Source organism: Pteropus alecto, unplaced genomic scaffold (assembly GCF_000325575.1).
Source record: "Pteropus alecto unplaced genomic scaffold, ASM32557v1 scaffold11, whole genome shotgun sequence".
In the NCBI taxonomy this organism is placed as follows: domain Eukaryota; kingdom Metazoa; phylum Chordata; class Mammalia; order Chiroptera; family Pteropodidae; genus Pteropus; species Pteropus alecto.
In genome coordinates this window covers 10,694,030-10,707,995 of record NW_006431956.1, presented here as the reverse complement: position 1 = coordinate 10,707,995, position 13,966 = coordinate 10,694,030, and the positions used below count along the sequence as shown (strand labels likewise).

The following is a 13,966-nucleotide window of genomic DNA, read 5'->3' as shown; positions in this document are numbered from 1 at the left end:
CACTCTTTCAAAATTCCCAGATGGCCCTTCCTTGTCTTATCTCATGATCTGCTCTTCCTCCTACAGAACTGCCTCATTTTCCACGTTGTTCCTCCTTGTTCTTCCTCCCATGTCCTCTTCCCTTCACCCTTCCCAGACCACTTCTCTAGGGCTCTGACCTTGACCCTCTCTGCTCTCCTCTATTTTTCATATTTCTTGGCTGGTTTCTACCACTTATACACTGATGACTGCGCATCTCAGTGTCATCCAAGACCACCTGATGACTGCGCATCTCAGTGTCATCCAAGACCATCCATCCAAGATGGCGCTGCTATCTTCACTGGGACGGTCCATAAGCATCTTGATACTCAACACGTGTAAAGCTTTCTATTCTCTAAAGCGCCTGGGAACTAGGGAACTGTCTCAGACTTTCTCCCCTAATTGGAAGGCTTTATCACTTTTCATCCTTATTAACCCAGTCATTCCTAAATCTGCTCTATATCCAGGTCTGCCCTTTTCTATCTGCTTTCCATACCAATACTAGAGGGACCTTTCTAAGCGACCTATCTAGGTGTCATTCAGCTGACAAATATCTGTCATCGGCCAGCTACCACCTTCAGAGAGTTCAAAATATGTCTATGGTAGGTGAGACCTTTATCAGTCTTGGGAACAAGGAGTTGTTCCATGACTCTCAAATAATACCATGAATGCACTCACGTCCACTGCCCGTATATAAGGCTGGCCTTGACGAAAATAGCAAAGGCCTCCGTATAGTTCTGGAAAAAATGCTAAATATGAAATGCTCAAAACTCTGGATTTTTAAAGACTTAATTTATTTCTTATTTTGACATTTCTTATCTTCCATTCACTGATGAAATCTTAAAACGGCTAGCTGTGTTGCTCTCACATATACATTATTTACCTTTTTGAGTTCATTAAGATACAGGTAGAGTTTTGATCTCTTTATAAATAGAGCATCATCATTCCAGAATGTTAACTGGCCACTCAAGGGAATTGTGTAATCTCTTAAGTCAGTTTATTTATCCCTAGAAGCAAGTATATTAATGAGGTCAAAGTGTTATTTTCTTGCTTCAAAGTAGATAACACAGCAGAATTTTGTTTCGTGTCTGCAGCTCAGGCAGAGAAAAGAAAACTCTTTCTGGGAGCTTCATCTGACTTTACACAACATGAGTTTGTTAAAAATAAATTCTTTCCATGTTCTTTTAATGCGTGTTTTATTGGAATAATGTTTCCTCAAATCCAAATCTTGCCCGAGGCTGTCGCTGAGTGAGGGGGAGGATTCTGGAAAAGAGCAACGCTTAGCATTCCACGGCCCAGTCATGCAAGTCGAAGCCCGCTGGAGGTTCAGTCTGCGTGCCATTTAGTGTTCACGTGACCGTCAAAAAGGGTCGGCTGGCCTTAACGCTTCCTAAACCTACCACGGTACCACTGCTCGGGATGACTAAACCGAAGATGATATGGTTTGATCTCTGGCAGTTTAAAACATGGCTACCTCAATAATTAACATTTCAAATTATTCATGAAAGTTTCCTCAGACTGCTCACTATTCTGCAAAAAGCTCCTCACCTTGCTCGGCCCTGCTTTGCTCTTGTTTACATTCCTCCCCCACTTACTGCTTCCTTACTTCCTAATACTTCTGTGGCAACCCGACCGAACCTTCCGAGAACAGAAAATTTTCACAGCGGTTATTAGTATTGGGCAAATATGTAATTTTATTCCCGTATGGAGGTTTTGAGGGGTTAATATTTCCATGCGAGGGCATCCAAGTCATAAATGGCAGGCCCAAGGTTTGGACCCAAGCCTACCTGGCACTGGAAGCATCCTTTAAAACCATAAGACGGCAAGTGCTGTCTCTAGAGAGCGTGGCCTCCCAGCCCCACCTCGCTCTGCTGCTCCCGCAAGCACTGGTGTGTCTCTGCATTGTGTTCATGCCTGTCCTGGTTCTCCCACCAGACACATGCTATGTCCCTGCCCATGTTCCCCTGCAGATTACATTCCGTTAAGCATAGAAACCATGCTTTATTTTCCTCTAAAACAGTGAATTCTGAAGTTAAATTGACAATAAAAACATCTTCCAACTAAACTCATCCTGTTGGATGAACAGCTGAACTAACCTGAAAATCAGGCGAACTGAACTTTATAAAGGGATTTCAAATCATATCATGAACATGTCACATATTTTAAGCACATATCACATATAAATGTGTCACATATGGCAATCCCCAACTCACGTACAAAGGATATGCAATAGAATGGCTAGGTTTCTAGTTAACCTATAAGAGCTCATTTTACTCCTGATAAAGGCAATGATTTAAGCCAACCATTTTTTTAAAATTCTTGATTACTTATTGAATAGATGAATGGATGGAGGAATGAGTCAGAGTCTTTATTAGCAGTAAAATAGACCTTTGTGGGCCTTTATTCAATAAGGAACTCAACAATGTTCAAACTGAAAACCTACTATGTGCTGGGTGCTGTCTAAAGTGTAGTTTTACTATTTTTGTTTTAAAGTTTTAATGGTCTGGAAGATCCCAATAAGAAGTATTAAGTAAATAAAATGCATAAACACTGGAGATGGATCAACTTTTGTCTGCTTAACAGGTTTTGTTTTTTTTTTTGCCTCTTAATTCTGGGTGCAGATTGATGGACTAATAAAAGCTACGATGCATCATCTATTAAAAAGTTAAGGCTTTCTCCTTTCTATTGTCTGGAAAGTTTATCTATACACATAAGAAAAATAAAATTATAGAAAATGTGGGGCAAATGAAAGGAAGACACAAAATTAAACAAAAAGAAAGATTAGAAAAATAAGACCCAGGTAAGAAAATTTAATAAGAAGGGGACAAAAATTACTTAAGAAAACCAAGAGTAAGAACCTATTACAGTCGCAACTTTTGACTCATCTGATGAATATCACCTGCTGTTGGAAATTTAAATTATGTCAATGGTCACTAAAATGACACTCTACCAATGAACTTATGCAGGAAATTTTATTTAACATTTACTGAGTGCCTTCTATATACCACGCACTATTAAAAGTGCCAAGAAACAAACCAGAAATAAAAAATAAACAAAAAGGAAACCACACATAGATCCAACCCTCACAGAGCTTAAAATGTAATGGGGAAAATAGTCCTCAACCAAATAATTATTCAAATAGCAATATCACCAAAAACTTCTATGTATTTTCCAAGACTCTTGCAGTAGCAAGTAACAAATTTCAGCTTGAAACTGGAATTTTCTGGTTATATTATTGAGAAGTCTAAGACGGCCCATAGATGGCTTCAGACTCATTCATACCTTCCAAATGCAGCAACTCCTAGAAGAACAATAAATATAAATAAAAACGCTTCTTCTTCCAGAATATGCATGCGACATTAAGGGAAGGACTAACTGGCCTGAGGTCCAAGACGAAGGGTTATCGTGAGTGGCCCCCTTTCAGACACATGCTGAACTGTCGGGGAAGCAGTAGGCTGTGATAAAAGGCCCAAGAGAACCCCACAGAGTGGGCGAGAGGACATTCCATAACGATGACAAAAGTGCCAATACCAGAGGAAGGCCATCAGAGTTACTGGTCAGACAAAAACATCAGAGGTTCACACCATAAAATTAGTATGGAATTAGAATGAACTTCGGAGAATGATTCAAGGAAAACAATAGAAAGACAAGGGGAGAACAATTTGCCTGGAGAATGAGTACATGGGGGATACTGACCAAAACTTCAGCGACTGGACCACATTTAAGACCTTGAAAAGAGTTAACTCACATCACTGAGGGCAGTATCGAGAGACCTTTCAGATTCTTGTTGGAAAAAAAAAAAAATGTTTAAAAAGCTGCCGAATCATTTGTATCTGGGAATTTTTAAAATATCTAACCTCAGGGAATATTTCCCAGTTTGCATCTTTAGCTTTGAGATACCTAGAAAGTGGTTGACACAAATTTCATGGTTCTAGCTCTGATTGCTAATTCATTGTTTATCCATATGTCTTTTTAAAGTATGGAAATCTTTCCAGAGAAGTAAGCAATTTTAATTGGTTAATTAAACCAATGGTTAATTAACTATGGAATTCCCCCCAGATATTAACCAATTTTAATATTCCATCAGACAGTTCAAGTTGTTGCATTATAAATCATTAACATATCCCTTTTTCTGTTCTAGCTTTGCAAATGACTTGATTATTCCTAAACCATCATTTGTAAACAAATTCTTCACAAGTGCATGCATGTGACAAATTCCCTAACTCTGAAGTCACCCAACTGTTTATATATTTTTGTCATTGATATTTAAATCTGAGCCATCATGTTAAAGACATTAAGATTTTGAAATTTTGCCCTACGAAGTATGTACAAACTTCAAACAAAACTCTGCCTGCGTGACAATTCTATAAAAATAAAATACCATCATACGAGTAGAACGCTAACGAGACTGCTTCGCTCGACAAATTTTCAAAGAGGGTTTCTTATACTTGGAGCTAGTGATGTAATGACGATCAGTCACATAGGGCCCTAAACTTGGACAGCTGATGACTAATTACAAGTGCAGGCGGGACTCATGGCACTATCGACGATCAGTGATATGACAAAGATACGTAGAGGCGCTTTGACGAGGCGCTCTTCTCAGACTTGGAGCTGGCAGAAAACGCTAAGAAATGATTTCGTATGCCAAAAATCGAGTTGAAGCTAAGACCTGAAGAACAAATAGCCAAAAGGAGGAGGACAGGGTGATCCAAGAAGCGTGAATGGCCAGTGCGGTTTCAGGAAGGAGAGAGGGTGGAAATGGGGGGGAGCAGGAAAAAGGGAGTGATGAATTTGAACCTGGAGAGGTAAGTCAGGAGCAGTAGGAAGACAGGAAGGCATTTTCAAGAGTAATGGAACACCCACATTTGCATTTTAAAAGGAACTTCCCGGCTGGGGAATGAAGAATGGATTCCAGCAGGAAAATTTTGGAGGCCAGGTGGGAAGCTACTGGAGTGAACTAAGCTGGAAAGGGTGGTGGCCCCCTTGAGCCAGGGTAAGGGAAGTGACAAAGGTGGAGAAAAGCTGTCTGAAGGCAGACATCAGTTCGTGGTTTTAGGGAGACCAGCTTCTTATTGGCTGTGCCTCGTTGACGAATGTCTCTAAAAACAGCTTGACAAAACAGAGATTGCACAAATCTGGCTTCCTGCAAAAAAACTGTTTTTGCAATGTCCAGACGAGACGATCATCTGCAGAACTGACTTTGAATCATGCTTGTTTTTTAAAAATATCTGAAATGAACAACAGATGTTAAAAAGATAATGGAGGCTAAATAACAAAGAAATAAAACGAGCTGCCCGGCTTGTCCTTTTACTCCTGATTTAAAAATATCCAGTGCAGTCTGCATGAGTTCAGAGCAACAGTCAGTCATAAACTGTGCCGAGATGGAGGTGAAGTTGGGATTTTCAAATCAAGCAAATTGTAAACCACTAACTTATAAATGCCCAGAGTCTAAAATCAAATCATAAACCTATTTAAATGGTAGCAATTTGCAGTGTACTCTCTTTAATGCACAGCTCCCACAGAATTGATATTAACGAGCCAAACATTAAGGAGAACCCGAAATCCAGGGGATTTTGCCATTCTCATCAGGCCATTTCCCACAAGCTCAAAGTCTTGCTTTGAACTGCTGTGCTGGTGAAGGGACACTGTAAAAACGCTGTCATTTCCATGTGGGATTTGCCTGGGACTCACCCCTCATTTGTGGTAATCCCTGAGGGGTTAGAAATGACCATTCTTTCCCTTAGCTGAGTTGTTCATTTTAACTAACCAATGACTCCTCTTGTATTTCCTAAGAAACAATTAGGCGTGTGGTTAATTATGATGCCGTCAGTAAAAGAGCCATAGCCCTTGGTCAAAGGACATCTTTTAAACGGTGAAAGGTAACTGCCAAACAGCCACAGCTAACAATTTGTTAGCAAGCGTCGTGGCACCCGTTCTGGCTATTAGACATTGTCGGAAAGAAATATTACCGTTATCAAGTGGTTTGGAAACTGAAATCTTTACCGAATGACCTCGAGACTCAATGTGACTTCAATCAAAAGTCCCTCAAAAATTTTAGCGAAATCTGAAAAGTTTATTCTAAAGTAGATGTGGAAAAGCGAAGAGCTTTCTAGAATAGCCAGGACACTTCTGAAGATCAAGAACAAGGAGGACGGGTTGATATAAAGACTTATTATAAAGCTAAAGGAATTTAAGACCATGTGATATTTGTACTGGGATGATTAGCAGATGACCCCTTTATGTCTGAAGTACTTAATCTTAGAAGACTTAGCAGGGCTTATCCCAGGAATTATCTTTTATAGTAGAACGTTCATAAGCCCCGTAACTCATGAATTCTACCTCTAAATAGAAGTTGCAAAATTCCTGCATATGGACAAAAAGAGACAGATGCAAGGATACACATAGTACCGGTGTTCAAAACAGCACTGAATTTTCGTTGATAGAAGGTAGGATGAATCAATTGTGGGATAAATCAATTGTGGGGAAAGTAGGACTAACACGAGTACATGTGATACATGTGTACAAACAGCAAGTGATGTGAATTTTTACACAATTCAGTGTCAACCAAAATTGTTTCATGACACATTCTTTGGTATTTTGCAAGTCTTGCCATATTACCAAGTGTTACCATAATAGCTTGACACAGGAAATATTTTTATACATACTTCATGTCAAACAAAAGGCTTTAATATATTCATGTGATTTGAATAAAATAAACATTTTAAAAATATGTAAAATTTTCAAATCTAAATTATAAATCACAACAGATATATACTTACATTATGCAGGATATATAATAGCCAATGATCTTACACAGGCATATGAAAATAAAACGTCAGGCAATACCTTTGTAATATAGCAAGAATGCTTTCAAACTAAGATGTGAAAAGGCATTTTTTAATCTTACAAGTCAATTTTATTTTTATAGGGTATCCAGAATTTTCAGATAGCTGTTAAATACTCTAAATTTTTGTTGTGTAACAAAAAGAAACAAATGACCCTTTCTATCCCCACTGCAAACAAACAAGAACAAATCGAGAACAAAAATACAAATACGCAGCCAGCGCCATGTCTTTTGGTTCAATTTTTGTTTCCTGGAATACAGCAAATTGAAAATAATGACAATTAAAATTCCAAAAATAGATCCGAAATATCAAGCAAATTAGCAATTAGTGACATAGGAGTAAGAACAAGTTGATTCTCTAAAAAAAAAATGGCTAAATTACCAAAAAAAAACAAAAAAACTCAAAAGTGTATATTCCCTATACACCTTTGTAAATACTGAATAGTCAGAATTAAAGTAGCTAATACCAGATGATATAATTCTTCACAGCCAAAAGAAGTCAGATATAACATGGGACTTGCTCTCAGCTATGCATGCAGTAAGGTCAGTAGGCTCATTTGACCAAACAAAAGAAAAAATATACCAGTTAAATAATCAGTGTCATTGAGTCTGTGGTAATTACCGTCTGTGTTTGTATCTTGGAAAGAATTAAGCCAATATATATAATATGTAATAGATTTAGCATGAGCTATACCTGAAATGCACCAAGATTATTCTGCATCTAGAAAATCACTATTCGTGAATTTCATGTTCTAAAATGATAAATTCTGCCTACCTTACTCCCCCTTTAGGGTTTAAGAAAATAAATATTTTATTGGATGTTGAGATTATGGTTTCAGAGAGAAAAAGTTGGGAGCTACCACCTCCAACAGATACACACACACAGAAGAAAATTCTACTACCCTCCAAAATCAATGGATGTTAAATATTCCATATTCCAATATCCATAATTATGGAATATTCAATAATATTCCATATTATCCTGATCTAAATAAACCAGGGTGTACTTACCGAGCATCATGCTTCAAGAAAATATAGCGGCTTTATTTAGACTTCTCCTATTACGGAACACTCCAAGGAATATGTAGAAAATTCACTTCTAAATTTTCTAATTCTTATGAAGTTTATCTACAGGGAAAATACTTCATATTCTCTCTCTATTCTCAAAGCCGCAATGAGCTAAGCACCTTATCTACAGGATAAGGCCTGGAGCAATATGGATTCTGGGGAAACTTTCCAATTAATGAGTGAAAAATGACAGGTGAGGAAGAGGGAGGAACTAATTAATAAGAATCCAGAAAAGTCAAATGAAAGTCATTCTGCATTCTTGCCTTTATGACCTTCTCTTGACAAAATCACCGGCCACTCTCTACTATAACTGCCTGAAGCAGAAACAGTGAGGACAGCCGACTTTAATTTGCAGGGGGAAAAAAAGAGCTGCTGGTGCTTAGATCTGTTTGGATGGCCTCTGGAGGAAGGGATTAAAAGTCTGGATTTCAAGGGAGGTCACACAGTTTCTGACCCCATGTTCAGATGTCCAATCTTTAATAGGCTATACTCATTCCAAACAGGCCCCCGGCGAGACCTCGAATTTTATTTAAATATCTCAATCTGCACCATCATTCCATATCTCACCACCTTTTTAATTAAAGAGGGCAAAATAAAAACAATCCAAAGAACAAACATGAAATGGGTTCCGAGTCTGGTTGCAACATAACGTAGAATATTTTATACTCTGTTCTTTCCTCGTATATTATTTTGTTAACATGGCCAGGCAATATGTGGCTCAATGAATAGTGGGAGAAACAAACTATCTTAGTAAAAGCATCACTACTTAGTCTGTCATTCTGCAGTAACTTCCTCAATTGAACAGAATCGTTGTCTAGGGGACAGTGAGGGAAGACATCCTGTGTAAACCTTAGTAAAGAAAAAAAAAAAAAAAAGCCCTCTCAGAGTGGAGTACTAGAAAGAGATAATTAAAGCTTTGAGAAAATGTGCTCAGAATAAAGGCAAAGGACTAAAATTAGTCAGATTAAAAGAAAACTGAAAAGCAATTTAGTAACATATGACTTTATGTACTATGGTCACTACTTTCTATTTATTTATTTCCCACCCCTAAATACATCTTACTTACTTCCCATCTCTTCTCTTACATAAACACAAGATTTTAAGTGAGAAAAGCTGGGCAAACATAAATGAGGGCAGGAAAGACAAAATGAAGACCCGGGCAAGCTAGTATACAAAATGCAAGCCCGAAGGTTTACACACTCGTTGGAGGAAGGCCAGTACAGTAATTGTGCTGTGAGCTTTCCAGAAACCAAATTTTAAAAGGTAATGCATGTGGTCACTATTCAGAATGTCCAGAGGCACAAAAGAATACAAACAAATCAGTTCAGGAGGAGGACGACTGATTCTGTTATTTCTGTTATTAAGACACAAATCAGTCACTCTTTCTCTCTCCTCTCTTCCCCCCGCCCCCCGGCCCCTCCACTCAGGGAACAGATACTGTGCTAGTTTTATGAGACCGTTTTTAAAGCCTCCTTCGGTGTTCATTAATGGCGCCTCCTTCGGTGTGCGTTAATGGCACGAGGCCTAAGCACAGTTCAGTTCAAAAGTAATTTCACAAAGAACTAAAACTATTTGATAGTGTTGTTGCCACAAAAAACCAGAACATCACCACTTCAATGTGTGTGCATACATACATATATATTTCCATACACACACATACACTGTACTTTAAGGTATTTGATTAAAAACATGAGTGAAAATTTGCTCAGAAACCAGAAGTACAGTAGAATGGTGGAATGAACTTTTTGAAAGTTCTATCTATTAATGGGAGGTTTAAGGTAACTATCATCCACCAGACGCATTGTGACAGTTACGCAGACCTCCGGGTCCTATTCTCTCATTTTAAACTATCAAACTGTGAAGCCTGTTTGTGTGTTCATTTCCGACTTATAGATGGAAAAAGTCATAAATAGAGTAAGAAGTAGAAAAAAGTCTCCCAAGGTGACATTCAAGTCAACAGTCCAGCTTGAACTACAATTCCACTCGGTCAGCCAGTTCAATAACCATTTATTGCACCGCTATGTGGTAGATGCCGCAGGGGGTTCAGAAATGAATGACACAGACCCTGACCACAAGAACGTGTGTGGTCTCAGAGAACATACGAAAGAGATGCAGAAATGGAAAGGAAAAAATACTCCTACAACACCAAGCAGAGTTCCAACAAGGGCCTTAAACAAGGCACAGAGTTCTCTGTGGGTTCTAAGACATCACCACCTTCGGTGAAGGGTGTCGCCTGGGATGCGCCTGTAAGAAAAAGTAGAAGATGGATGGAGGAAGATGGATTAGGGAAGAAAGAGCAGGAAGGATTTCAAAGAGTAACACATGGTACGTACTCAAGGAGCATCAAAGAGCCACATTTGGTTAGTGTTTAAAAACACACAGAGGAGAGAGAGGTGGGGAAGGAGATTGAGACCACGGGGTCTTGAAGGTCATGGTGAAGAGACTGTATTTAATGTGGGAGGGAAAGGGCTCAAGAATTTAGGGAAAGGGCTCAAGACTTTAGACCTCATGATGACAGCTGTTGATCAATTCATTCATCTTTATAAACACATTGTGTCTACTATAGGAGATATCTTTTAGAAAGCAAAAACCTGAGGTGAAACTAACAAAAAGTATCCACGTTATTTATATCTGTGCAATGAAAGTACAATTCCTACAGAGGAGAAATCTGTTTAGAGCAGCAGATTTCTATTAGCTTCTATTATCTTTACTCAAGCACATTCTTCTTGATAAGAACCTGTTTTTAAAGACCAGATTTCACAAAGGCACAAACTGTCCTAATAATAATAATTCCAACTCTCCATGTACACATCCATGAACTAAAAACCGTATCTCTCACATAAATGTCCTAGATCACATTTATGTCTCAGTCCAAACTAATCCTCAGGTTTCTACTTCTACCTATTCTCTAAAAGGAAAAGATTCACTTTTCGCATTTTTAAAATTTCCATATGCAGTCACAAGTGATAACTGTCATGTGTCCAATTATCTGATCCAAGTCTTTGGCTCTAGGTATACATGCAAACAGTTAGAAAATTTATACTAGTGACAATATGTCTCGGCAATGATACTCTCATAATAAACTCCACAAATTAGCATTAATTCAGACTAAGTTTTTTAACTCCAATGAAAGCAGAAAATAATAGAAAAATATCCAACGGGAAAAACAACAGAAATAAATATTCTGCTAAAACGAAACTACTTGTTTCTAGAACACAGCAATATTAGAAAGTATAAAAGTGAAAATTCCCTCGGGTCTTAAACTACTTTTGTTCTCTATATAGTGGTAATGAATTTCCTTGTTGCATTAAGTCAAATTTAAGACGAAGAAACAGGCCAAAATCGAACTACATATTTTAGGTCTTTTTTCATTTAAATTTTGGAATTTTTTTCAAGACATTAATACATCTTTCACCTTTGACACTGTTTTTCCATCAGTTTAGGATATAAAAATAAATGTATAATACAGAGGTGATTTGAGATTTATAAAATTTAGAATAATTCTAAGCTTTTTTTCTCTAAATATTGGCGTTGAGATATACTATATGAGCAAATACTTTTCAGATATGCATAGAGTACATTCAATCCTAAAATAAAATTCATTATATGATAATGAACTTTTAATAAGAGAGGTATTTTAAAGCTATATTCTTGAGAATTCCACAGTAATTTTTAATACTGTCCAACAATGATGCAAAAGAGGGCATATGGTCTTCTCCACTGTACTTATTATACCATGAGAATGTATTCAAAGTGTAGGTCTTTTTATGTAAGAGGCTGAATATTTAGTTAATTTCAGTGAAAACGAAAAAAAAAATCTCATTATAGTAAATTGCCACTCATTTAGAAAAGCTTAAATACCAAAAAACAGTGCAGATAGGAAAAACAAAATATCGAGGCTCATTAATCTGAGAGATTTGGGCAAGAATGGGAATAGAAGAAATTAGCAGTTTCTCTGCCCTCTGGTGGCAATAAAATCAACTGCAGCATGGCTAAAGTAATGCATAATAAAATGTCCCTGTTATGAAATCAGATTTTCCCCCATGCCAAAATGTCTGTAATAAAAACCCTGATTGCTACATGCCAAATTTCAAGACTTTTGGACTTTTCTAAATTTACGGTGTTGAACTTTTAGCTAGACTATTTTACAAAGGTAGCTATTATTTTTTTCTTCCATTGCAGTGCAATATTTTATGTAGTCAGTAGGCTAACCATTTAATTCCAAGGTTATTTCATAAAACTATAGGTAGAAAGATATCTAGAAAAGAAGTTACTTCAGTTTGTAATAAATTTCCAAAAAAACTGTCAAGAAATTTAAAACTATTCCTTTTTCACTCAATCCCACAAATGTACAGGTATCCAGAGTAATTTTCCACCAGAAATGTTGGATTTGTATATAATACCTACACATTTATGTTGAAAAATTTAGGTATTTTATATTTCCCAAAGGAAAGCCTTTTAATGATCCAGCCAATTTTAGAGTGCAGTGAATTTGACCCTCAGTTTGAGAACTTAGAATAGTAAATTTATTGTATATATTTTCTCAGTAATATATTATGAATGAAAAAAAAATGTGTATTGAGAAAAAATAAACACTTGCTGACCTTTTTTCTGTAAATGCATTATTTACTTCCAGTGCCAAAAAAGTTTTCAAATAAACAACTTGGGGTGCATTTTGGCACACACCACTCTAACCTCCTTTGGGATGAACTAAATTGCTTACATGCTTAAAGGAATTTATTTATCCCATGAATACGCCCATGAAAATTAGTTACCCCTTTTAAAATAAATGTGTTGCTTCCCGAAGGAGTAAAAGTCTTTTTTTTTTTCTTTAACCAATGAAACATATCAGAAATAAACAAAAGGTATGATCTTACTGATGTAAATAATACCTAGGCAAGAAAGACCGAAGTACATGTATGCAGGACAATCACATGTGACAAAGACAAATCATCTAGGAAATTTGCGTTTTATTCGCAGCTTTCAAAGTGTTGTCATCATGTTGCCCCCACGTCCCCCACCCCCTTCCCCAATCACGAATCGGAGCGGAGTCAGAATCTGTGCTTTCTCTAAGAATTTACACCAGGGACAGACAGTGTTTTGGCTGTCTTCCAGGCCTCAGCTTGGTAAAATTTCATTCGGAGACCTCCTTCAAGATCCACCTCACCTGGAATCCCCAGGTGCCCTCCCTAGCCTTCCATCTGCCGCTCTCACGTTTGACATTTGGGCACGCACACATACTTTCTGAGGAATCACTTTTTATTTCCCATCCCCTCAAAATTAAAAGAAAACCTTATTCGCCTAACCGGAAAGTTTGTTTCTTTTCCCTCCAAGCGTTTGTTTGTTTGTTTGTTTGTTTTGGTCATTTCACCTCTTCTCGAAATCCGAGTTCACAAATTTCTGACATGGTCTCTCTCAATCTCTCTCTGCCCGTTTCTTCACTTTCTTCCTGAGGGGCAGAAATGGGGAGCAGGCACCGGCTGGCAGTGGGCAAGGTCCTGGGGAGACGGCTGGACCTCCGGCTCAGCAGCGCCTCGCCAAGAGCAGCCGGCCAGCGGCGGGCAGAGGGCGGCTAGGCGGGCTCCGCGCTCACCCGGGGGCGCGGCTCCCAGCTGGACGCGCACCTGGCTGGAGCGGCCGCCGCAGCAGGAGGCGCAGCCACTGGGAAGATGCGGAGGCCGGGGCTCCGCTCAGGGGCAAAGTCAGGGCACTCGGAGGAACCCCGGCGTGTTCAGGCCTGTTTGCTAAGCCGACCAGGGGAGGACAATGGGGCCAGGTGTTGTCCCCAGAGGCGCGCCGCCCCACCTCTGCCGCCACCTACGCTCCAGTGCGCCCCGGCGCACCTACCCTGCCCCACATCCAGCACCCACTCTGCCCCAGCCAGCGAAAGGGAGCTAGCGTGGGGATCGCCCGGGGGAGAAAGGCGCGGACACTGGGAATATTCCCCAGCCGAGGAAACCTCTATAATCCCCGGCTGACATCACGTCCCCATCCACAGCCCCCATCCCGCACTCGCTTAGTTCATCCCAGCAGCAA

At 38.8% G+C, this 13,966-nt stretch overlaps 1 protein-coding gene across 2 annotated transcripts in view; it reads right to left on the bottom strand.

Annotated features, from left to right (window-relative positions):
* PLXDC2 (plexin domain containing 2) overlaps positions 1-13,966 on the bottom strand; it is a 366,773-nt gene that overhangs the window by 352,048 nt on the left and 759 nt on the right. The gene's annotated exons all lie outside the window — the stretch shown is intronic.